Raw genomic sequence first — 25,389 nt, forward strand, 5'->3', positions numbered from 1 at the left:
GGAAGTCAGATGCTTAACCGACCTAGCCACCCTGGCGCCCATTATTGCCATTATTTTAAACACAGAATTTTACAATGGATTCTTTTAACAATTTGCTTGCTTTTGTTGAAATGTAGGATTAGTTTCCCTTATTGGCATTTACCAACCAAAAAATAAAATGACACTACATGTTTTTCCTATAATTTATATCCCTTAGTTCATTAACTGGATGCCAGTAACCTCATTAAAATCACTTGATGAGCACCTGGCTGGCTCAGTCAGCAGCACACGCAACTCTTGATCTTGGGGTTGTGAGTTCAAACCCCATGTTGGGCATAGAGATTACTTAAAAAATAGAATTAAAAGAAAAATAAAATCGAGAATTTGTTAACATTATGTTTATAATTTCAAATTGGTGTTTTCAATTTTTTTGCATAACTTTCCAACAAATTTTCTAGTCTTAAAATATAGTTTTACTTGTTTATTTTCTATTTGGCATCTGTTTGGAACAGTAGTACTAAAATACAATGTATTTGACATTGTTTGTCAGACAGAAATTCCTTGGTTTTAAGGTTTTAACCAATATCTTACTGACAATTTCTAATTCAGTTTATTATCAGTTAATCTCTCAAATATTATCATCTCTTCCTAGCCATCTTCTAAAAATCCAGTTTCTTCATCTTCCAAATTATCAAACACATAAGATACACATAATAAGTTCTTTCCCCCTGAACCATGGGATAATATTTAGTGTTCCCACTTTAGAGACTAAAGACCAGAGTTCAAGCTTATTGCTGCTGGGTCAATTACATAAACTCTTTAACCCTCTGATTTTTAGCCTACAACATAAACTAATAACCCCCACTACATAAGAGCTTATTAAATATTAAGTAAGATGATATATGGAGTAGTTAATAAAATATTTGACACAATAATTAATTTCATAGTAGTTACTGTTGTCAGAATACTTCTATAGAACTGAAGTTTCTTTGTCTCTCAAGTATTAAACTAAAATCAAATTCTAAGGATTTCCATCCTTTTAACCAAACCTGTATATTTAAATTTGAAATAGTAATAATTTTGTTCCAGAGATGCCGGGGTGGCTCGGTCAGTTAAATGTCCAATTTCTGCTCAGGTAATGATCTCGGGGCTGGGGGTTCAAGCCCATATGTATCTGGTTCTATGTTGATGTTCAGAGCCTGGGACCTGCTTCTGATTCAGTGTCTCCACTCTCGCTGCTCCCACCCCCATTATGCTCTGTCTTTCTCTGTCCCTCAAAAATAAATGAACATTAAAAAAATAATAACCATTTTGGTCAAGCGCCTACATGCTAGAAAAACAAAACTATCTGTCATTTTGGGAGTAGAACTCAAGCACTGGTGCTTTGGTGCATCCATCATCTAAAATGATTAAAATCTTATCTTATTTCAGAAAATTGAAAACAAAACAGTTTGCTTTAAACTTCAGTGACCATGCCAATCAAATTAATCCTATCACCTGTGTTCTACCTATTTTGTCTATATCACATATTTGGAAAACCTAGATTAAGCATTGGACAGAAAAGGTATTTCATTCACATCCATGTTTATATTATTGCATGCTATTTTCTGGCTCAGGAGAGAGATTTCAAAAGTAAGGAGTCATGTAACGTAAACCTACTCAGGTCAGTTACATTAATTTTTTGATATGGCAACATAGATTTAAATCCATCATATTTGATATCTACCCATTTTACATGTTTGTCACCTACTGTATTAATCTCATTAGAAATGTCACTACCTGAATGTCAGTTCTTATAAGCTCTTTAAAAGCAGAGATTCTTTCTCATTTTGTACATTTCATACCATCTTCCAGACTGGAGTCTTTAAAAAAAATGTATCCATTAAAGAGTAAATAAAAAAAGCTGAATTAAACATTGTTCAAATTAAAGCTATAATAAGAGAAAAGTCCTATATTATATAGCTAAAAATGATAACCTACTTGGGCATTAAATATAACAATTTATTTTCTTTTACAACATACATAAGGAAACCTCCAAAGGTACACAAAATAGATTTGCAAAATGTTAAAAATCACCAAACCTTTGGATAGGAAGACTCAGTTATTAGAAAATATGACAATTTCTTCTGAAACCTATTTTCTGTTCTCTCGGGAGAAAGATTACCACAGCCCACCAATGGTGACTTGAAATGCCTCGCTGCGGGAGGGGTTTGCTTACACACCCAAATGAGAGAAGCATGACCATTTTGGTCACTTGCTTTAGCCAAAAAAAGTAAGGAAAATTGAACTGAGCTATAGCGCAGCAGGAACTTTAAATGCTTTCCCTTGGTTTCACCATGTACTTTTTCCTCTGTTTCACAAATGAAATAGAAATTCTATTCCCTTATCACGGTTCCGGAATAAGTAACACATGCAAAATAGCCAGAGCAAATATTGATGTGTGGGTGACATATTTGTGGACTGTTATGGACTAAGTGTTTATGTCAGAAACATATGAATGTCTTCACCTTTATATGTTAAGATCTAATCCCTTATATGATAGAATTGGAGGTGGACATTTGGCAGATAATTATGTTATGAGAATAGAGCCCTCATAAATGAAATTAGTGCTCATATAAGAAGAGGCCAGAGAGCTAGCCTCTCTGTGAGGATAGACAAAGAACTCAGACTGCAAGCAGGAAGTAGGCTACCAAACATCAAATCTGCTGGTACCTTGATCTAGACTTCCATCCTCCAGATTTGTGAGAATTAAGTGTTTGCTGTTTAAGCCATTTTGTGGTAATTTGCTATAGTAGCCTAAACTGAGACAGAAATTGGTACTGAGAAGTGGATTGATGCTGTAACAAATAACCCCAAATCTTGAAATTGAAAAATAGGTAGTGGCTGCGAGAGCATTGAACAGTAGCCAATATTGCCATGAAGGAAATTTGAAAAGGTGATTTTGGCTAGGACTCAGAAAGAAAGGAGAGTTCTCGAGAACTCTCTTCCTAGAGGGTACATAATCATGAACAGAATGTTGTGGCAATATGGATGCCACAGGAGATTCTACTAAGGAAATGAGGAACATGCTATTTAAAATTAGAAGACAGGCAATTCTTGTTATAAAGTGGCAAAAAAAAAAAAAAGCTGGCTGAACTGTGTCCATGTTCTGGTGTTTTGTAAAATGTAGAACTTGTTAGCAATGAAATTAGATATTTCCACTAGAAAAAAAGTCTAAGCAAAGCCTTGAAGGAGCAGCTTAGTTCCTCCTGTCTGCTTACAGTGAAGAGTGAGAAGTAAACTGGAGACAGAGCTGTTAATCTAAAGAAACTAGCACTTATTCTCAACCTATTTGTATTAAAAAAAAAAAAGAAAAAGCATGTTCAGAAAGGAAACATTAGGAGTCTGGCCAAACAACCATGTGATAAGTAGATCAGTGTGGATGTGAACTAGAAACTTGATCAGCACCTTCATCAGTAAGAAAACTGGCAGTTTGAACTGAATAGAAAAGAGAGGAGAAGGAATGAAGGAAGGTGGTCAGCCTATTTGGATTTCACAGCACAGGACAATAATTCTATTCAGTTATAAATGTGCTGTGCTCTTCTAGAAAAGGGAAGAATGACACAGAAAGGTAGTCATTCAAACATCATCAGGGCTACCTACTTCGTTTCAGAAAGAGCCATTGCCTTGCTTTCGGTCCTGTGCCCAAAGCCACTTGGGCCTTTACTCTGTTCTGCAGAAGCCTGGTGGGGTCAGGGGCTCTGGAGGAGGACCCAAACCCACACAGCAAAGTAGCAAGGGCAAAACTACAGCCATATTGGGGCTTGGGGGCAGGGTATGAAGCCGAAGAGAATTTTTAGGCACTAAATACGTTCTAAGCCATACACACAAAAAATGTGTCATTTAATTCTTAAAATTCAGTCAGCAATATATATTTTTTTCTCTATTTTCTAAGGACTCAGGCTCCTATACAGCGTGGGCTATGTTTAAAAACAGATAGACCTGCCCAACGCATAAAATTATTCAGGAACTATACAGAAATACAAGGTGCTTTATTATTTTATTCTTTTAGTTTATTTATTTTTGAGAGCAGAGCAAAAGCGAGAGTGAGAGAGACAGAGAGGGAGAGAGAACATGAGTTGGGGAAGGGCTGAAAGAGGGAGGGAGAGAATCCCAAGGCAGGGCTCGAACTCAGCAACCCTGAGATCATGACCTGAGCTGAAATCGAGTTGGACGCCTAACTAACTGAGTTACCCAGGTGCCCCTACTCCTTTTTTAAAGTAGGGTACTATCCTGTCAATTTTCTTTTTAAAAATCCCCTTATTTTATTTCTTTTATTTTAAAATAAAAATGAGAATACATACTATAAAGTTTCTTTTTTAAAATTAAATCATCATGAAATATGTTTTTTGATACACATTGTATCAAGAACACATTTGTTTCAAAATGAAAAACAAAGCTTTACAGAGATAAGCATACTTCAGAGTCAATATTTTAATAATTGGTTTTCATGTATATTTCATACAAAATATATACCACTGGATTAGTTGCTCAATAGATTAAATTTACTCTCTACAAACTAGAACTGAAAAAAAAAAGTGGGTGTTGCTGCTTAGTGGAACTGTACGCCTATTTCTGTAATGAGCTTTACAGATACATAAATCTTATCTGATTTTTCAATTCACATTCTGCATTTTTTTAAGAATTGTGTGCTACTAGTGTGCATGGGTGGCTCAGTCAGTTAAGTGTCCAACTCCGGCTCAGGTCAGGATCTCGTGGTTCGTGGGTTCAAGCCCTGCTTCAGACTGTGCTGACAGCTCAGAGCCTGGAGCCTGTTCCCGATTCTGTGTTTCCATCTCTCTCTGCCCTTCCCGTGCTCTCTCTGTTTCTCTCTTTGTCTCTGTCTCTCTCTGTCTCAAAAATAAATAAACATTGAAGAAACTAAAATAAAAAGAATTATGTGCTACTAAAACCTTGAAAAGAACTACAAATTTTAAATTGGTTCTTAATTTGAGGATCTTTAAAAAATCAGTTTTGAATTCTTTGGCACTTAAGTTGAAGCATCAGGGTCATTTAAATATTTTTATTACCACTGGAAAAACTTTACTGTATTACTGATTATTTTCAATAACAATCCTTGAAGTCATAAAAGGATCCAAAGAGAGTGCATGGAAATTCCTCATTCAGCAGACCTTTGTGGACATAAACATTGTAGAAGATTTTCACAGATAGTCCTAAAACTCTGTTTCTTTTTATGTTTAAATTTATATTTAAGACTTCTTGTTAAGGGCGATTTAATTGATAAATTTGAATTATTCCACTATTAGTTTTGTACAATATTAACAAACACACAATTTTTCATTTCTACATTCATTAACATTCTAAATGTATATATTTTTACTTCTGATAAGTGTTGTGAAAATAATAAGTAGAGGCCCATATCCAACCACTAGGTCCTAAGGTAGGTAGTCAGGGGAAAATAGCCAATATTCGGTATGCTAAAGCGGTGTCCTCATAGCGGGCAGAAAGGAAAAGGGTAAAGGGACCATGTAGAGATGTTTAGACAAGAGGGAATGCTTGGATAAATTTGAGTGACAAGTACTCCTGTTTAGCAGGGATACAGACTGATCAGGAATGTTTGGGAGAAGGAATTGGGTGAGGACACTGGAAGAAATTCTGGGGCCTCATTATCCCGTATTTTGTGGGCCAACTTTGTGGATTACGTATGGAAGTATCAGTCTCCTGAGAGGTGTGGGTCGTATTAGATATCTCAAAACTGGCTGGGCTTCCCTTAAATCCTAAGGAAAATGATCTAATTTATAAAATCAAGGTTTAAATTTTGAAATTTCGTTTCCTTACTAGGAGTGTTCATAGGACGCACTTGTCTTGCTGCATAGCTTTCAATATCCTTCCTGCCCTTTCATGGCAGGATGAATTACAGAAGACTGATGGCTGTAGCTTAGCATCATGCTACATAGATGGTTGGTTAAAAGTAATATCAACCAAAACAGTGAAGGTTAAAAAAACAAAACTGGTGCACATTGCACTGACATAGAGCGAGCCTCAGAAGCTGTGCTGGGCCATCAGTGAGTAGGGGTGTCTGTCAAGTCTCTTTGTGGGGTGACTTTTACAATGTATAACATAAGGCAGGGATTGTCAAAGAATTGGGCATACCAGGCAAAAGATAGGCAGGAAGTGGGCAGTGTCTGTATGGGGTGAACAGTTGGGATGAAAAGGGAAATCTTTCAGGATAAATAATAAAATATTGTGATAGGGGAGCAGTAGAGAAAAATTAAAACTACACATGTATATACATTTGTATATTTCCCTTATAATTTTAGATAAAAGATTAAGAATGAAAAGGAGGGGTGCCTGGGTGCTCAGTTGGTTAAGCGTCCGACTTCGGCTCAGGTCATGATCTCATGGTTCGTGGGTTCAAGCCCTGCGTCAGGCCCTGTGCTGACGGCTAGCTCAGAGCCTGGAGCCTGCTTCCAATTCTGTGTCTCCCTCTCTCTCTGCCCCTCCCCTGCTCTCACTGTCTCCTTCTGTCTCTCAAAAAATATTTTTTAAAAAAAAGAATGAAAAGGAAAGATGTTAGAACGAATCAATTATAACATGAATCATTAAATGGACTAGATGTCAATGTTCTTGGAGGAAAAAGTTAAAAAAAGCCAACCTGAATTTATAAAAACATCAATGCTTTTTAGTGTTCTGACAAAATCCTAAAAATTAAGATACTGGCTATTTTGAAAACAATTCGTTAGCATTTTCAAAAATATATCTAGAAGTATCTGTTCTATATTCAACCTATATATAATCTCTTTGGAGCCATGCATTTGTAAAACAGATGTGAGAGCAGATGGTAGTAAACAATGCATTTTTTTATAACTGATTAACAACTTTTGCCAAATGCCAGTGGTAATAAAGAAATCTACTTTACCTTGGACTCCAAGGAATTACATATTCAGTGATAATAAAGGCAACTATTTTGGTTTACCTGGATATCACTCATCTTTTGAGTGGTGTTAAATAGTAGCAACTTAGTCTAAACTTAGCTCTGCTTTTACATTGCCATTTTTTAACTAAGTAAGACAGTTATTGTATTCCATGGAGGCAAGATAAATCTTTAATCAATTTTGTCATGTCTTGATTATTTGCAAAACAGGATGACAGAGATAAAAGAAATAAAATCTGTCCGGCATAAGGTGAAATTTATTGATGTAATTTTACAGAAGAGTCCCTTTGATGTCATAAACTGTAAGAAAAAAGCATGAGCAGTTTATTAAAAAAACATAAGAATAGTGAGATGAAATTGCAGCCTTTACAGCAATCCACACTTTATATTGGATAATTCATTCTTGTCCTACTATAGAAAATAGTAAATTGATTTTGATTTTATATGTAGCTGTCCCATTAATTTTCAAAGCATAACCTTATGAAGATCAAAGTAGTTGAGTCTGCTGACATCAGCGTTACAAGAGGGAGCTCATCACTCGCTAACGCGAAAATGTAGTGTTATCAAGAAACACATCTGCAAGTCCAGCCATTGTCACAGAATCGTGACATATAAATTATCTATGTGGCACTGGTGATGTGTCCATTTCACTAAAACTGTTAACAAAACTGATTTTAAAACTCAGGACATGAGAGCCATGACTTTAATGATATTATCAGCTTCATAACTTTTTCTTTTCTTAATTAAAGGAAGGTTTTATTTTTTCCATCATAATATTAGCACATTTTTACTCATTCTATGCCAGAAATGTCTATTGTGACAAAAGCTAATGTAGAGGAATTGTTGAGATTCAATTGATTAATTTAGTGAGTCATTTCGTGATAAAATCATTTTCTATTTGGTTTTGATGCTTTTGTTTGGATCAGAATATGTGCCTTATGTCTATGAAATCTAGTATTACTCAAGACATTTTTTCCTTTCTTTTTTAAAATTTGTTTATTTTTGAGAGAGAGAGCCCACAGGAGGGAGGCAGGAGTGGGGTGCAGAGAGAGAGTCCAGAGCAGGCTCTGCTCTGTCAGTGAAGAGCCGAACATGGCAGGGAGGGTGGCTCGATCCCATGAACCTTGAGATCATGACCTAATATGAAATGAAGTCAGACACTTAATTGACCCAGAAATCCCAAGACATTTTTTAAAAACTAGATCAGTTTTTAAAATTAAAAAATAACATTCATGTAATTTATTAAATCTGTAGGAGGGGGCATGTGCCATTGCTTTATATAGGGGAAGTAAGTGTCTGTTTTGTCTCCCTCTCTGGTTTGCTACATATAACATTATACTTGATAGAAGTTAGAATGCACTTAACCTTTCAATCATTTGTTATTATTATCTCATATAAAATCCAGAAAGAAAACTTAGAGTCTCCAAAACTCATTAAAATATTTTTGAATATTTTTATGTTTTTAATTTATTTTTGAGAGACAGAGAGAGACAGCGTGAGCAGGGGAGGGTCAGAGAGAGAGGGAGGTACAGAATCTGAAGACAGGCTCTAGGCTCTGAGCTAGCTGTCAGCACAGAGCCCGATGTGGGGCTCAAACCCACAAACCATGGGATCATGACCGGAGCTGAAGTCAGACACTTAACCGACTGAGACAGCCAGGTGCTCCTCATTAAAATAATTTTGATTCCCACTTGAATTTTTTATTTATCTTTATCTAAAATCTTAAAACTCTGAAACCATGTATACAAATTTGGATGGAAAAACAATTTTAAAATATGTTAACCATGTCCATGAAGGAAAACAGTTTTGAAGAATTACTAATCATTTGAATGTGTGTTCATGACAGGGAAATCTATTGTATGCACACTATAAAACCCAAGATCTTCGCCAAATACATTAATCTGTTGCTTGTCTTTACTTGTCTAATGTTAAGGCAACTGTTTAAATGCATTTTTAAATCATTTTTGAAGACTCATCAAACTCCACTTAAAATATAAATGCCACTCTTATTCATTCAATCACCAAAATCTGTGTGTGATCCTTAACTCCTTGACACTGTACCCTTAACCCAAATCAATAATTACTCACTTTTACTCTAATTCCTAAATATTTCTGGAGGATGTTTGCCATTTTCCATCCTTATTGGTATTTTGCTAGGAGAAACCACCAACATCTGGTCCTAGGATGATTACAACAACTTTTTAACAGTTGTCTCCTCTCCATATGTGCTCTAATTCATTATCCATATTATAATTAAAATAAGTTCATATAAAATTTTGAGAACATTTTTATATTTTTCAAAAATTTTGAGAATAGTATGGAGTTCCCATGTATCCATCATCAGTTTTCCTAGCATTAACAATCTATGCTATTATGATATAATTAAGTGTTGTTCTGCCATTTTTATTAACTAAAGCCTATAATTTATTCTGATTTTTTCATTTGTTGCTAACAGTGCTTTTTCTTCTTTGGGACCCCATCCAAAAAATATATATCCAAAATATAGTTACTCATCCTTTCTTTTTAGGCAACTCTTGGTGGTGACAATTTGGGGATTTCTTTGTTTTTGGTGGTCTTACTAGTTTTGAGAGGCACCTGTCAAGTGTTTTGTAGCAAATCCCTCAACTGGGATATGTTTATGGTTTTTCTCACGATTAGATGGGGAATGTATTATTAATGATAAACCAGAGAGAAAATGTGTTTTCATCAGAACTTAATAAGGGAGCATAGTATCAACCTGTCCTTTCTATTAAAGAATATATTAGAAACCAGGATCTGGCTGATGCATGTGCTTCTAGGCTGCCTCAGCTGAGAGAGAAAGAAAATATATGCATTATCAACCAGTGTATATCTATACATGTCTATAAATATTTCTAGATGGAACCAGTATGTCTGTATAACATGCATTCAGGTCGAGGTCTCCAATTCCACTAATCCATTACCTCATGGTTAATTCTAGCCTACTCTTCTTGCTTATCTATCAACTTCCACTTCAAGAATGAGAAGTCTGGCTTCCGCCATCTTTCATCTTTTTACTTAACTGCAGTATGTTCATATAGCAGCATCAGAATTGTTAATCTGTACCCAGGGGGCCAAAGTTTATTAGCTATGGTGCAATACTTATAAGCAGTTTCTTTAGAATTTAGTCTTTCAGACTCCACTCATTTCCAAACTTTCTTAGATTAGTACTTTTATCTTCCCCTTTCAGGGAGATTATTTTACATATTTATAATAAAGTTAAATATAACTGTGAGATCATGACCATTTGGGGCACCTGGGTGGCTCAGTCAGTTAAGCATCTGACCTAGGCTCAGGTCATGATCTCATAGTTCATGGCTTCAAGCCCTGTGTTGGGCTCTGCTCTGTGCTGGCAGCTCAAAGCGTGGAGCCTATTTTGAATTCTGTGTCTCCTTCTCTCTCTGCCCCTCCCCAGCTCACGCTCTGCTTCTCTCTCAAAAATAAATAAACATTAAAAAAAACTATGTTTAACTTTAGAAGAAAGTTTGAAAATATTTTTACAAAGTGGCTGCACTATTTTGCATTCCCTTCAGCAATGAATTTATCTAATCCTCACCATCAATATTGCCTATATTTTAAATTTTATTTTAATGATTCAAAAACATTTCAGTGATATCTCATTTTGTTTTATTAATGTTTATTTATTTTTGAGAATGAAAGAGAAAGAGTGTAAGCAGGTAAGGGGCAGAGAGAGAGGAGGTCAGAGGATCCAAAGTGTGCTCTGTGCTGACAGCAGAGAGTCCCATGTGGGGTTCAAACTCATGAACTGTGAGATCATGACCTGAGCAAAAGGTGGAAGCTTAACTGCACCATTCAGGCACTCCTCTCATTTTGTTTAATGTGCAACCAACAAATGAAGATTTTGCATATTTATTTTCCCAATATATGTCTTTTTGGGGGATGGAATTTAGATATTTTGCCCAATTTTTAAATTATGTTTATTCTCTAGCTGCTCAGTTTTAACAATTATCAGAATGTTTCAAATATACATCGTTTGCTAGATACATGCTTTAAAAATACTTAAGGGTGAGATCTTGCCATTTGGGCCAACATGTTTGACCTAAAGGGTATTGTGATAAGTAAAATAAATCAGAGAAAGATAAATACCATATGAATTCACTTACATGAATTTAAAAACAACAACAATTAATAAACCACTACAACAAAGGCAGAATCAGGCCTATAAATATAGAGGACAAACTTATGGTTGCCAGAGCATGGGTGATAGGCAAAATGGGTGAAGATGAGTTGGAGATCTAGGCTTTCAGTTATGGAATACATACATCATAAAAATAATAAGCACAGCATAGAGGATACGGGCAATGTTATTGTAGTAGCATGAGACGGTGACAGATGGTAGCCATGTTTGTACTGAGCATTGCATAGCATAACATATAGGCATATTCAATTACTCTGTTGTATACCTAAAAATAACTAATAGAATTTAAAATAAAATTAAATAAAAATATACAAAATAAAGAATAATTTTACCTACTCTAATTTTTCTTGCTTTGACTTAATCTCACAAATTTTAGTAAGTTGTATTCTCAACATCATTTACTTCAAGTTATTTTTAAATTTCTCTTAAGCTTTCTTTGACCCAGGTACTATTTAATTTAAATATATGGAGAATTTACAGTTACACAGTTGTTATCAAATTCTATTACTGGTCTGAGGATGAAACTTATATGATTAGTTTCTCTCTCTCTCTCTCTTATGTTTTGATATAGTGTTACCATCATATATATTTTTCCTTCTTTGTTTTTAACTCATCTGAGTCTTTAAAGTGGGTTTTTTATAGAAAAAAAATTAGGTCTTGTCTATTTGTTAATCTATGCTAATAATCTTTTTCCTTCCATTTGTATTTTATATTTCTCACTTTTAAAATAATTATAGTTTTGGTTTCATTCTTACCATATTTGTAAATATTTGTTTGTATTCATTGCATTTGTTCTGTTTCTCCTCGTACTTTTTTTTTTGCACTTTCTGAGTTTTAGTGAGCATTTTCTCATGATTCCATTTTACTTTCTTTTTCTCTGTCTTTATTTTTTCTCCTACTCCCTTTCTTTATATAGATACAGGCAAGTTTGTGGTAAAAAGTTTCCTCCATTTTCATTTGCCTGAGAAAATCTTTATTCATGATTGTCTTGAAAGATAATCCAGCTACATGAGGAATTAAATGTTGGTGGTGTTTTATTTCTCTGCAGTCTTTTAAGTGTATCAATCTACCTTCTCCTTTCCTGCTTGATTCTTCAGAAGTGTACTGTAATTACTACCTATGTTCCTCTATAAGTAAGATTTATTAGGGGTTAAATTGTGCTCCTCAAAAAGATATGTTGACATCCTAACCTCTGGTAAGTGTGGGTTTGACCTTATTTGAAAATAAGCTCTTCACATATATAACCAAGTTAAAATGACATCATTAGAGTGAGCCCAACCCAATATGGCTGCTATCCCTACAAGAGCTGGAGGCAGAGGCACAGGGACAGGCCCATGGCAGTTTGCAGTAAGCCAAGGGATACCAGGACAGCTGGCAACCCACGGAGCTACGAGAAAGTCATGGAACAGATTCTCACCAAGAGCCTTTACAGAGTATGGCTTTGCTGACTTCTTAATTTCGTTCTTTTAGCCTCCAGAACACTGGGTGAATAAATGTGTTTTAAGCCCTGGTTTGTGGTAGAATAATTGTCAGAGAAATGTAAGCTTCCTAGAGGCAAGTCTTTTGTTCTGTTGGTGGCTGTTTCTCCATTGTCTACAATAGTGGCTGGCCCATGATAATTGTTAGATAAACTACTGTTTGGAAAAATGAATAGACAAGAATTACACAGCCTTGATGCTCCTTGTGTGACTGACAAGGAGGAACCATTACTGGAACCAATATCCCCTTCTACATAGCTTACTCAAACACTGACTGCTCCCTCAGTTCTGTATTTTTCTTTCTGCTATCAAACACAATAAGATAAACCAATATTTTATTTATTAACATCATTTTCCCTTTAACTATAGCATTTGTCAAAAATACAGATTTTCCTAAAGCACTCTAAATAGAATAGGGAATCTAAATTTATATGGAAGTCTCCAGGAATTTGTACTTTCAAAAGGTGACCCAAACTTCTGGGCCAGATATCATTTTATAGACTCCTTGCTCCTAATTGCTGTATGTAACTACGAACCACAGAAATAATGGAATATACACTCAAGGAGAACTCTGAAAAGTGGAAAGAAGAAAGCAAACTAGTTTGGGCAATATAGCTAGAGGAAAAAGAAGAGAACAGATTATCTTACTATCTCATACAATACAATAATGCTACCAGGCTTGAAGTTTGTAACTCCAAATCTAGTAACTTAAGACAGCCCTTTCCCAAGGATCAAATGTGAGTCTCACTGACAATACCAGCTGATCCCACCAGCAGGGGTAGGGGTATTAATAGGGAGCATAGCTAACAAAAAATGAGCAGTTGAAGTGCTCACTTTTCCTACTATGTCTGAGACTACTCTCTTTAATCAAAACACACAGACTGGCCTAAGGGGACAGGCAAGAAGACTTACACTGTAACAAATGTCATGCCCTTGAAATCCTTTGTCCTCACAGACCTAAGACTCCTTTCCTCTATGGAGAAAAAACTGGTGGCCAGGGGATACTGCAAAGGGGGATTCCATTACAATCGGTGGCAGGCATGGTCAGTGCTATTCAATCTTACAGACTGTAGAATAGGTTTCTCCTCTAGTTAGGCCAGTCAGGGAAAATAACTCATGCTCCTTCAGTCAGCACCAAACTGTCCAATGAAGCCTGACTAAAATGACCAGAATACAAATATAAATACATATAGCAAGAATAAGGAAAATTATAAGTCCAATGGTAAAAGACAATCAATTGAAGCTAATATTAAAATAAATCAGATATTGGGATTATATGAAAGAAATTTTTATCAAATAAACAGAACTTAAAATAAATGCAGTATATCACACTGATTTGCAAATATTGAACCATGCTTGTAATCCAGGAATCAATTCCACTTGATCATAGTGAATGATTCTTTTAATGTAGTTTGGGATTCCATTTGCTAGTCCTTTTTTAAGAATTTACACATCCATGTTTATCAAGGATATGGTTGGACTGATTCTAAGTATACATGCACCCCAATATTTATAGCAGAATTATCAACAATAGCCAAACTAGGGAAAGAGCCCTAATACACACACATACACACACACACACACACACACACACACACACACACACACACAATGGAATACTAGTCAGCCGTAAAAAAGAATTAAATCTTGCCATTTGCAATGACATGGATGGAACTAGAGATTATAAGTTAGTCAGAGAAAGACAAATACCATATAATTCACTCATGTGGAATATAAGAAATAAAACAGATGAACATGGGGGGTAGGAAGAGACAAAAAGGTAAAGAATCTTGAAATATCAAAAGGAAGAAAAAGCAATAGAAACAAGTGCTTTTTTAATGAGTAATAAAAAAGTCCAACCTAGGGTGCCTGGGTGGTGTAGTGAGTTAAGTGTCCAATTTTGGCTCAGGTCATGATCTCACAGTTCATGGGTTCAAGACCTGCATCAGGGTCTGTGCTGACAGCTCAGAGCCTAGAGCCTGCTTCAGATTCTGTGTTTCCATCTCTCTCTGCCCTTGCTCTGCTCACACTCTGTCTCTCTATCTCTCAAAAATGAATAAACATTAAAAATTTCTTTAAAGGCCAACCTTTACCTCATATGTTTTAGAAATAATATTTAATGATTAAGCTAAAAAACACTTTAATGCTATATGTTACTAGAAATAAGATATTTAAAAGTGGGAGAAGTAAAGGCCCTTAAAAGGAAGCAAAGTTCCATACTTCTTTTGAAATGGTGGATACTTGGATAACCCCCAAGAAGGCAGTAAGAAACAGAAGAATGAGAACTAAAGTAAACATAAAATTACTAATAAAATGACAGAATCAATGTATAAACAGTTACCTAGATGTAAAAATATAAATATTAAAATACAGAATTAAAAGATAGATATTATCAGTGTAGACATTTTTTAATTACCTGATAGAAAACTGTTTACAGAAAACTTACATGAAATTCAGTAACATAGGTGGGCTGAAAGTAAAAGAATGAAGAAAGATTTGCTGTGCAAACATTATAAAAGTAGGTGAAGTTAATGTATGATAGACTGCATAGTAAAGAAAACAACTAGAGATTAAGTAGGACAATTCATAATAATAAGAAAAGTTCTTTCCACTGGAAAAGTATAGTGATCTTAAATGTGCATGTCCCAAATAAACAACAGAGTCTCACAATTCATGAATCAAAACTTATAGAATTGGAATAAAATAATAAAAATATTTTCAATTTTGTCAAGGACTTCATCACCTTCCACTCAGTGACTGATAAAACTGCTAGATAGAATTAACAAGAATACATAAAATCTGAACCCAATCAAACAACAGGATCTATATGACACCTCATAAAATGAATGTTGAAATATTTTAAATAATGGAATTTATACAGAGTATGTTCTGACCATAAGACAAGCATGGAACCAGTATCAGAAAAATAAAAGGAAAATCTGAAATAACAGATAAAGGTTAGAAAAATGCAGAACTGAAAGAAAATATAAATGCAATATATAAAATATCCAAGATGCTTCTGAAGTAATGGTAAGAGGAAATTTATAGCTCAAAATAATTAGGAAGAAAGTTCTCACATAAAGTCCCTACCTCAAGTAATTAGAAAAGCTGAAGCAAAATGAACCCAAAGTATACAAAGAAGGAGAAAATAAATTTGAAATGAAATTGAAAATAGTTAAGTAAACAGGGGAAAAAAATGACACAAAATGCTCATTTAAAAATAATTCAATAAAATTGATAAACTTCTAGCAGGTAGTAAAATAAAAAGAGATAAACAAATCAGCAATATCAAAAATGAAAGAATATCACTAAAGATGCTGTCTCTATAAAAGAATAATAACACTATAAAAAACTTTGCATTCAATAACTTAGGAGATATGGACCAATTACTCAAACACCATAAACAACCAAACCACAACCAAGATAAAATAACCTTAAGTCCCTAATTTGAATCCATAATTTAAAATCACCAATCACTGGATAATTATAACATTCAAACATTTAATACAAATTTTATATGTCTTTCTGAAAATAGGAAGAAGGAAACATTTTACATTATGAGTATTCATTATATGAGATCAGTATCACAAAAACAGATAAAGATTTTTTTAAAAGAAACTAAAAATTAACATTTTCTATTAATTTAACTCAAAGCTCCTCAACCAACATAGTAGCACATTAAACCTAGAAATGTGTTATATTAAATATCATCACCATGTATAATTTATTCCAGGTATGCAAAGATAGTTCAACATTTCATATCAACTGTCTGAAGCAGAAAAGTCAGGTGAACATCAATTGATGCAGAAAAATTTTTTGACAAATCTGGCACATTTTTATGATAAAAGGCTCAGAAACTAGAGATAGCCATCAACATCTTCAATTTGTTAAGGAACTTTTACAGACAATATACAGCTAAATTACACTTAATCATGGAAAATGAAATGTCTGCTTAAGAACATGACAAGGATCTTTGGTTCCACTCTAACTCAACATAGTACTGAAGGTTCTAGCCAGCATAATGAGGCAAGAAAAATAAATAAAATCCAGGCAAACAGAAATATAATTTTATGAATTAGTAATATTTATATTTATTTATATTATAGTATATATAATGTATTGTGCATACTATATATATTTATATACAATTTTTTAAACGAATAAATAGGGGCACCTGGATGTATCATTTGGTGGAGAATCCAATTCTTGGTTTTGGCTCAGGTCATGATCCCATGGTTGTGGATCCAGCCCTGCATTTGGGCTCCATGCTGAGCATGGAGCCTGCTTATGATTCTCTCTCCCTTACTCCACCCTTCTCCTCTGCTGGTGTATTCTTTTTCTCAAAAATAAAATAATAAAATAAATTAAATAAAATAAAACAAAATAAAGTAAAAGTAAAATAATGTAATGTAAAATTAAATTAAATTAATAAAACTATCCCTAATTAAAATGGCATATATGTCTACATTGACAAAACCCAATGCATCTACATAAGTCTACATAGGACTTATTAGTCCTAAGAAATTTAGAATTCTGAAGTCAGGAAGATTACAGGGCCTGAGACACATGTAGTATAGAGATTAACTATATTTTTGTATCAAAGTATGAAACATGAACAATAAAATTAAAAATGCATTACTACTTACAATCACTCAAATAAAAACTTAGGTATAAAACATGAACCAGGGGCGCCTGGGTGGCTCAGTCGGTTAAGCATCCGGCTTTGGCTCAGGTCGGATCTCATGGTTCGTGGGTTCGAGCCCCGTGTCGGGCTCTGTGCTGACAGCTGGCTCGGAGCCTGGAGCCTGTTTCGGATTCTGTGTCTCTCTCTCTCTGACCCTCCCCTGCTCCAGCTGTCTCTCTCTGTCTCTCAAAAATAAAATTAAAAAAAAAAGCAATAAAAAGAAAAAATTTAAAACATGAACTGACTCATATGACTCATAAAAACTACAGAACAATAATGAAAGAAATCAAATGATATCTAAATAAACAATAAGACATTTTACGTTCATGAGTTGGAAAAATCAACATAACAAATATGTGAACTCTCTTCAAAAGACTATATAGGTAAACCTACATTTCAACTTCTATAGCAAATTGTTATCAAAATCTCATCTTTTTTTTGAAGATAGACAAGATTATTACAAAATGCATACAGAAATGTAAAGGTACTACACTAGCTAAAACGATTTGGAAAAGACTAAAGTGGGAGGTCTCTGTCTAACTGATTGAAGACTTGTTATGTAGCTACAACAATCAACACATGTGGTATTAACATAGGGACAGACACATATCAATACAACAGTATGGAAACCCTCCCCGCCATAAACTCATCCAGATATATCCATAATGATATTTGATCCAGGTGTAAAATAATCTGATGATGGAAAGTTAGCCTTTTCAACAAATAATTCTGTAGCAATTAACATCTGTAAGTCATAAAATAAACACTGGCCTAAACTTCACACCATATGCAAAGACTAACTCAATGTGGTTCACAGACTTTAATGTAAAATGCAAAACAATAAAAGAGAATGTAGAGGAGAATCTTTTGTTGTAAAACTAGGAAAGTGTATATAGACTTGGCATAAAGAGCATAATCCATAAAAGAAAAGATTAATAAATTTGACCTCATTAAAACTGAGAATTTTTGATCTGGAAAAGATCCTGTGAAAAAGATGAAAAGAGGGGTGCCTGGGTGGCTCATCTGGTTAAGTAGCTGACTCTGGATTTGGGCTCAGGTCATGATCTCGTGGTTTGTGAGTTCCAGCCTTTCATCGGGCTCTGTGCTGACAGTGCAGAGCCTGCTCGGGATTCTGTCTCCCTCTCTCTCTGTCCCTCCTGTGTTCCTCTCTTTAGTAAAAAGCCAATCACTCCAATGTAAAAATGGGAAAATATATAACATTTTACACTGAGGATATACTGTTGGGAAATAATCACATGAAAGTACATACATGAATTACCATTATAGAAATTTAAAAAAATTCAATGAAATGCCACTACACTTCTATTAGATAGCCAACTGAAGAATAAGGACAGTGCAAAATTTTGGTGAGGGTGCAAAGAGACCAAATTCTTCAGGCATTCGTAGTGGGAATATCAAAGAGTATTGCCACTCTGGAAATCTGTGTGGTAGATTTTTTTTTTTACCTAAACATAAAACTATCACAAAACCTAAAAACTGAGCTCTTGACATTATCCCAGAGAAATGGAAACTCATGTTCACACAAAAACCTGTGTATAAATGTTCACAACCATAAGCTAGAACCAACACAAGTCCTTCAATGGGTGAATGATTAAAGAAAGTATAGGCGTGTCTGGGAGGCTCAGTCAGTTAAGCATCTGATTTTGGCTCAGGTCATGAACTCAGTGGTTCCTGGTGGGTTTAAGCCCCACTTCGGGCTCAGTGCTGATGGCTCAGAGCCTGGAGCCTACTCCCATTTCTGTGTCTCCCTCTCTGCTGCTCCTTCCCCGCTGGTGCTCTGTCTCTGCCTCTCAAAAATCAATTAGAAATGTAAAAAAAAAAAAAAAAAAAGTATAGTATACTTCATTTCTTTAAATACCAAGGAATATTACTCAGAAATTAGAAGAACAAACTATTGAAAGAAACAAAAAACTTGGATGAATCACTAGGGATTTAACTGAATTTAAAAAGCTAGTTCTCAAAAGGTTCAATATTAGATGATTCTATTTACATAGTATTTTTTTAAATATCACAATTCTGAAGAGGACCATAAATTAGGGAGGCCAGGGGTTAGGAACAGGGCAGGGGAAGGATGGTGGATGGTATTCCAATAAAATAACAGGAGGAATTCTCATGCTGATGATACTGTATCTTATTTGTAGTAGTGGGTATATAAAACAACAGTGTGATAAAATTGTGAAGAATTAAACACAGACACAGATATACTAATGAGCACAAGTAAAACTGAAGAAATCTAAATTTTAAAAAAAGTTTTTTAAAATAAAGTGATCCCATGAAAAAAAACAATAATGAAAATACTGCCTTTACCATTCTCAGGTAGTCCTACATTCGAGGCTTTTTAAATATGTGATTTTGGAGTCTCCTTTTAGTACTTAGAATGAGCAGAGGAGACTGTAGCTCATCACTTCCACTAAATTTAACTTATGCTACAGAAGTCTGTATTGCTCAGGGTGCTGATTTTGAATATGATTTATGAAAATACATTAATTACTGAATGAATAAATGAATGGGTTTCTGATAGTATAAATGATACCGAATAAATCTCTAATACTTACATGATAATCTGTTTCTTGCTTGAATATAATGATGATTAGAAATTTTAATATTGCATATGTATGCATCTTTAATATTTCTTATTTTTATTAACATATTGCCTGTTTTCATTCTCAAATGTACTGTTTCCATCAAAAAACATTTTCCCTAGATTTCTTACATTGTAAAATAAATTAAATTCCCATGTTATTAACATTTAGCACAATATGAATTATGCCTTTTCTTTATGAACAAAGACTGATATAGAAAATGAACTAATGGTGTGCAAATAACAATAGTACTTGTCATATGTATTCTAAATAGTGGCAACTAATTTGTCTTCTAATACCAAATCAGGGGAGATAAATAAAGTATAAACATCAGGGGGATAGTTATGCTGTAATAATATCCATTGTTACAATAAAGAAATAGGAAAATTGACTTAACTTCTTTGAAAAGATTTATTTGTATTGAAAAGGAAGGTCTTACCTTAACAGATTGCTTGATAAAACTGAACACTAAACAGATACTAATAATAATGCATCAAGCAGAGGACATATCATGTTGATTAAGTAGCATTCAAAGACTTCTCTGCCTCTGAAAAAGAGTTGACCAAGAATTTGCCGTAACTCAAAATGCAGAACTTGGACACTAGGTGAATTTTTTACTTATTTAGAAACTCCAACAAGAAAAATGGAAGACTCCATTTGAAATCAACTGTGAGAAGAGTCTTTTTGCCACTGTTTTGAATTATTAGCTTCTCAACAGGAGAAACTTTCATGTATTAATAGTTACATTTCGTTACAAAATGTTATGAAAGAAAAAAAAAATCCATGTGTTAAGCAAATGATATCAGCACCTAACTCTTGCAGCAGTGAATGAAGTCTCTGCTAATGTTATGATTTATTCATGTGTGATTCCAAATTTGCTAATAAATGACCTCACCATATTGGAGAAAAATGAGATTACCATTTCTCCTCCACTAAGAAAAACTCAAGGAAAGAAGTGGCTAAGTAACAACAGCCACAAAAGTAGAGACTGACAGCAACAGAAATTAACAGCAAGCAATAGTGAATGAGCACACAATCACTATCAAGTATTTACATTTCTATTATTATTATTATTATTATTTAAACAAAACACTTTTAGGAAGAATTTCTATTATCTGGATTAGGAGATTGTGAAAACATAGTGACCTTCCTCGGGGAGAAAAAAGTGAAGGGATACCTCACAGGGGTTAGACATTTTTTTGGGGGGGGTGGTCTCTGCTTGCTGAACTCTTTCCTGAATGGAAATTAGCCTAGTGTCAGTACCAAGAAGGACTTCAATCTGACGTTTTGTGACTAAATTTACAATCATATAAATACAATACTGAAAGAAAATGTGTCATTATAAGTGAAAAAAGATCAGCTATTTACCAGAATTCTATTATGTCAACAGGAAAAGACAATGTGTAAAACTGGAAGCACATACAACTATATTCTGTGTATCTGAAACAAATACGACACACAAATGTTTTTCTCTTTATCAGTGTGAAACTGCTAGCGGACTAAATGAGTTGCAGCTATTATTACAAATCAATTTCACTATATGATTACTTAGACAATGGTGACGCATGACTATGGAATGACTTTAAACATACAATTGGAACAAGTCCATAGTTATAACTACATAATACATATTTGAACATGTAATACAATGTCATTTTATGGAACTTGAAAAGTATATTGCGGTATCAAAAGCAGCTAGAAAAATCTGGTGATACGACATAATTTGTTCATTGTCCATATTTTGTAGTTCCGATCACCTTAAGTGTATATTATGGATTAGATAATTCTAAAATGCTGCCATTTTATCTACTTAATACTTTTTAATTAATTGAATGTTATAAAGAAAACTACTACAAAGAATTCAATGTGTAAAGTATCAAATTGTGAATTTGTATAATTTTGCTCGATAGCTAAGGAAAGAAACTGTTCTCATATTAAAGCATAAAACTGTCGCATGCAGTATTTATTATATAAAAAGGTAAAGCATTGGACTCTAATAGATTAAGTGAAAAATGACACCTGGAGGTTTGCACTAGCTTCCGCACGGCAGCAAGTCACACGGGGATGCTTGCCCATTGTCTTCCGCATTTGGGCAAGTTTTATACTCAGCTTACCACATCCATAATTTATTATTGTTATTATTGGTGAACTTGAGTAAATATATTTACTCCATCCTTAACTTTTTCTTGGCTGTAGAGACATAAATATTTAAAGTATAAAATACATAAACTTTAAGGCTGCCACAAGTCCACAGCATAAATTACAAAATACTTTTCTGTCACTGAACACCTAGTGTTTTATGTCCATTAAAATTTACTGTTCTTCTTACACATTTTTATTTATAAGCTCTCGACTTAGGCAAAACAATACATTAAAGAAGAATGATGAAAAGGAATTCATATTTGAAATATCTAAAATATGAACACATTTTATATTTACTTTTAAAAGGAAGAAAAGAGAACATAAGGAAGAGTATAACCAATTGAGCATGAAGGCAGTATTCAACGTGGTAACTCATACAGTATTCATGTGATGAAATTATACTTTTGGATAAGTTTAATAGTTCTTGGGATAAAATGTGGGATATATATTTCTTGAAGAATAGACCCATCTCTGCATTTTGAAATGACAACTTGATGAAACATAAAAATTATTACATTCATATACATATTTATGTCAATTTATGAACTTTTTATTCTCTCATTAATTTTATTTTCATATTTAGTGATTATGTCTGGCTGGTTTTCCAAGTATATTTTTTACTGCAGTTGAGCAGATATTGATGGTGCCCTGAAGTGTATTTCATTCCACAGTATCAGTCTGCCCTTTCTTGAACAAAAGACTTGAGCAATTCTGTACATGTATCATGAGGTCCTGGAGGAAAACAAGCTTACATGGCCCACAACATCCTTGGAAATGTAAACCTTTATTAGGTTTTCCTCCTTACCCATCCCCTTCTCCATTCCCTCAACACTATTGCCTGGAACTGCCTCCCAAATAAAATATTTTGAACCAAGTCCTTGTCTTAGGCTCAGTTTTGTGGGAAACTCCAAACAAAACACTGTTTTTATTTCCTTAGAAAAACCAACAAATGGATAGATTTAAGGCCTAACAAATTGAATATAATATTCTCACTGTGTTTACAACTAATAGGTTTTCTCTGTCTTCATTATTTGATATCTGTAACATTAGTTACTCCTCTACCATCCAAAATGGAGAGCTTCTTTCTCTCAGCTTCCTTTTCTATCCTTACCTCTCACCTGTCGCTGGAGTGGTCATTAATGCTCAGTCTCCAGCTTTCTTTCCATAAATTACTTGCTTTAAGAATCCAGTTTTATTCTGAGGGAAGGAGATCCCTAACTGGTTTCTCTTCACCTTGTCTCTATTTTTTCCTCACAGTGACCAAGGTGATTTATTTAAACTGCATATATACTTAGGCTGATCTTCTCAAAATATTTATATATTTTTCCACTTTGCTGACTTCCTAATTTACTTGTGCTCTCACAGAATATATAGTATATATATTACTATATATATAGTATTACTATATATATAAAATAAAGTTTATATATATTTCAGAGAAAGCATGAGCAGGGCAGGGACAGAGAGAGGGGGAGGCAGAGGATCTGAGGAAGGCTCTGCACTGACAGCAGTTAGTCCAAGTGGGGCTCATGGGGCTCAAACTCATGAACTGTGAGATTATGACCTGAGCCAAAGTCAGAGGCTCAACTGACTGAGCCACCCAGGCATTCCAATACTATACTTCTCTAAGTAGAATGCAGGATGGTTTAAATCAAGATTTGACCAACAATTCATTTAATGATTCTCTTCCCTACTGAACAAAAGGTTACATAAAAATAGTTTAAGCATGTTGACAATGAGATAATTATTGATTCCAAAGGTTCAAAAGGTCATTGTAATACCTTACATGGTGCAAATTATTAAAAATGTTGCATAAACACAATAAGGCACTTCAGGTAATCTGCTGAATAACTTAAATCTTGTTTAAATCTTGCAACAGTGTTTTCAATTATTCACTTCACTGTAAGCTCCACTAGGTTAGGGTTTATTCTCTTCTTGTAACTTTTAGCATCATCAATCACAAGTTGAGAAGAGAGACTCCATAAATATTAGCTGAAACAAAAAGCATGAGCTAGATAATGCATTATTATTGTGGCTGTGGCTGCCCTCAGAAAGGCAGGAGCAGGCTCCAAAAGTTAATTTGAATTGGATGTTGAGACTAAAGATGATAAATACACCCAGGGGTCAGGAATGGACCTATTTACATAATAAGGCTTTCTGAGGAGTGCAGGTTGGAAATGGCTTGAGGGAGGCAGAGTGAGTAGGTTGGGACTTCACAGTGGCTGTGGGGCGAAAAAGGAGAAAAGTTCCTGTGCACTGGCTGGATGTCTGGGAGGTCTGAATTTAACACTGGGGCAAGGAAGGGACTTCACTGGCTCTCCCCTTAGTCGACCGACTTCCAGAAGATGGGGGAAGACAGTGCTTAAAGCTGCCAGAATGTTTATGACAAAATGGATACTAAATAACTAAATAACTTTTCTAATACTTTGTCCCTGTAATGTAGGTCAATGTTTTTGTTACATTAAAAGTAAAAAATGCTTAGTTTTGGTGAGGTCAGATAACTTGACTAAGGCACACTGTGCATGGGTACATTTGCAGGCACTGATTCAGGTCATATAACTCTAAAGCCCATAGTTCTTAACAAACGTGCTCTGCTGATAAGCAATTGAGATGGCATTATACTACTTTTCATATGAACTATTTTATGTTTCAGAGAATTTTGAAAAATGGAAGCAAATCAAGATGGTGACAAGAGAATACTAGGATAAATGGAGAAAGTATTAAGTAATGTTGCAAGTTAATCTCACAAGGAAAAGTGAGCAAATAAATGATAAGTACATTGCAGAAGACAGTGTTTTCTGTTTAAGAAAGTTTTTGTTTTACTTGAAAAAGCAAACAGACTTTCTGTTTAATTCATCTACCAAACACACATATTAACTACTGTCTTCTATTTGAACCCCATCAAAATACCACAAAGTAGAATTAAAAGATCTATCCACAAGGTCAAAGATTACAAAACTGTACATGAAACAGCAAAATTCTGGAATCTGGAAAGGATATCATCCAACGTAGTCCATCATGGAGAACTGAAACAGCCTGCAGACAAAAATCATGTAGCAAGCAAATTCTCCCTGCAGAGCCTCCAAACGTTTAGGAATATGAGGCATCGGATTTCTCTCAAGTGGTTTTCTTGGCTTGAAGGGGGAAAAAAAAAAACCAGGAGGAATAGCACAAAATCTGACTAAGAATTTGTTTGACATTTCATCCCTTCTCCAAATTCATTTGCCCAAAGGGCTTTCCAAACTCACCAAACTCACTCTGCCTGCCTCTACAAGACTTCATTATGGGTTCTGGAAGGAACTTAATTCTGAGGGTATCTGCATTCCAGGCAAGCTGCAAATGAAGATGCTACTTAAAAACAGTGATTAAAAGAAATGATTTGCCAAATGTTA

At 34.5% G+C, this 25,389-nt stretch overlaps 1 protein-coding gene across 1 annotated transcript in view; it reads left to right on the forward strand.

Annotated features, from left to right (window-relative positions):
• TECRL (trans-2,3-enoyl-CoA reductase like) overlaps nucleotides 1-25,141 on the forward strand; it is a 158,938-nt gene extending 133,797 nt beyond the window's left edge. The window contains exon 13 of the mRNA XM_029945364.1: nucleotides 24,651-25,141. The gene's annotated coding sequence lies outside the window, so the exon portion shown is untranslated. The remainder of the gene's footprint in view (nucleotides 1-24,650) is intronic.
• The last annotated feature ends 248 nt before the right edge of the window (nucleotides 25,142-25,389 follow it).

The sequence above is a fragment of the Suricata suricatta genome, chromosome 1 (genome assembly GCF_006229205.1).
Source record: "Suricata suricatta isolate VVHF042 chromosome 1, meerkat_22Aug2017_6uvM2_HiC, whole genome shotgun sequence".
NCBI lineage: Eukaryota > Metazoa > Chordata > Mammalia > Carnivora > Herpestidae > Suricata > Suricata suricatta.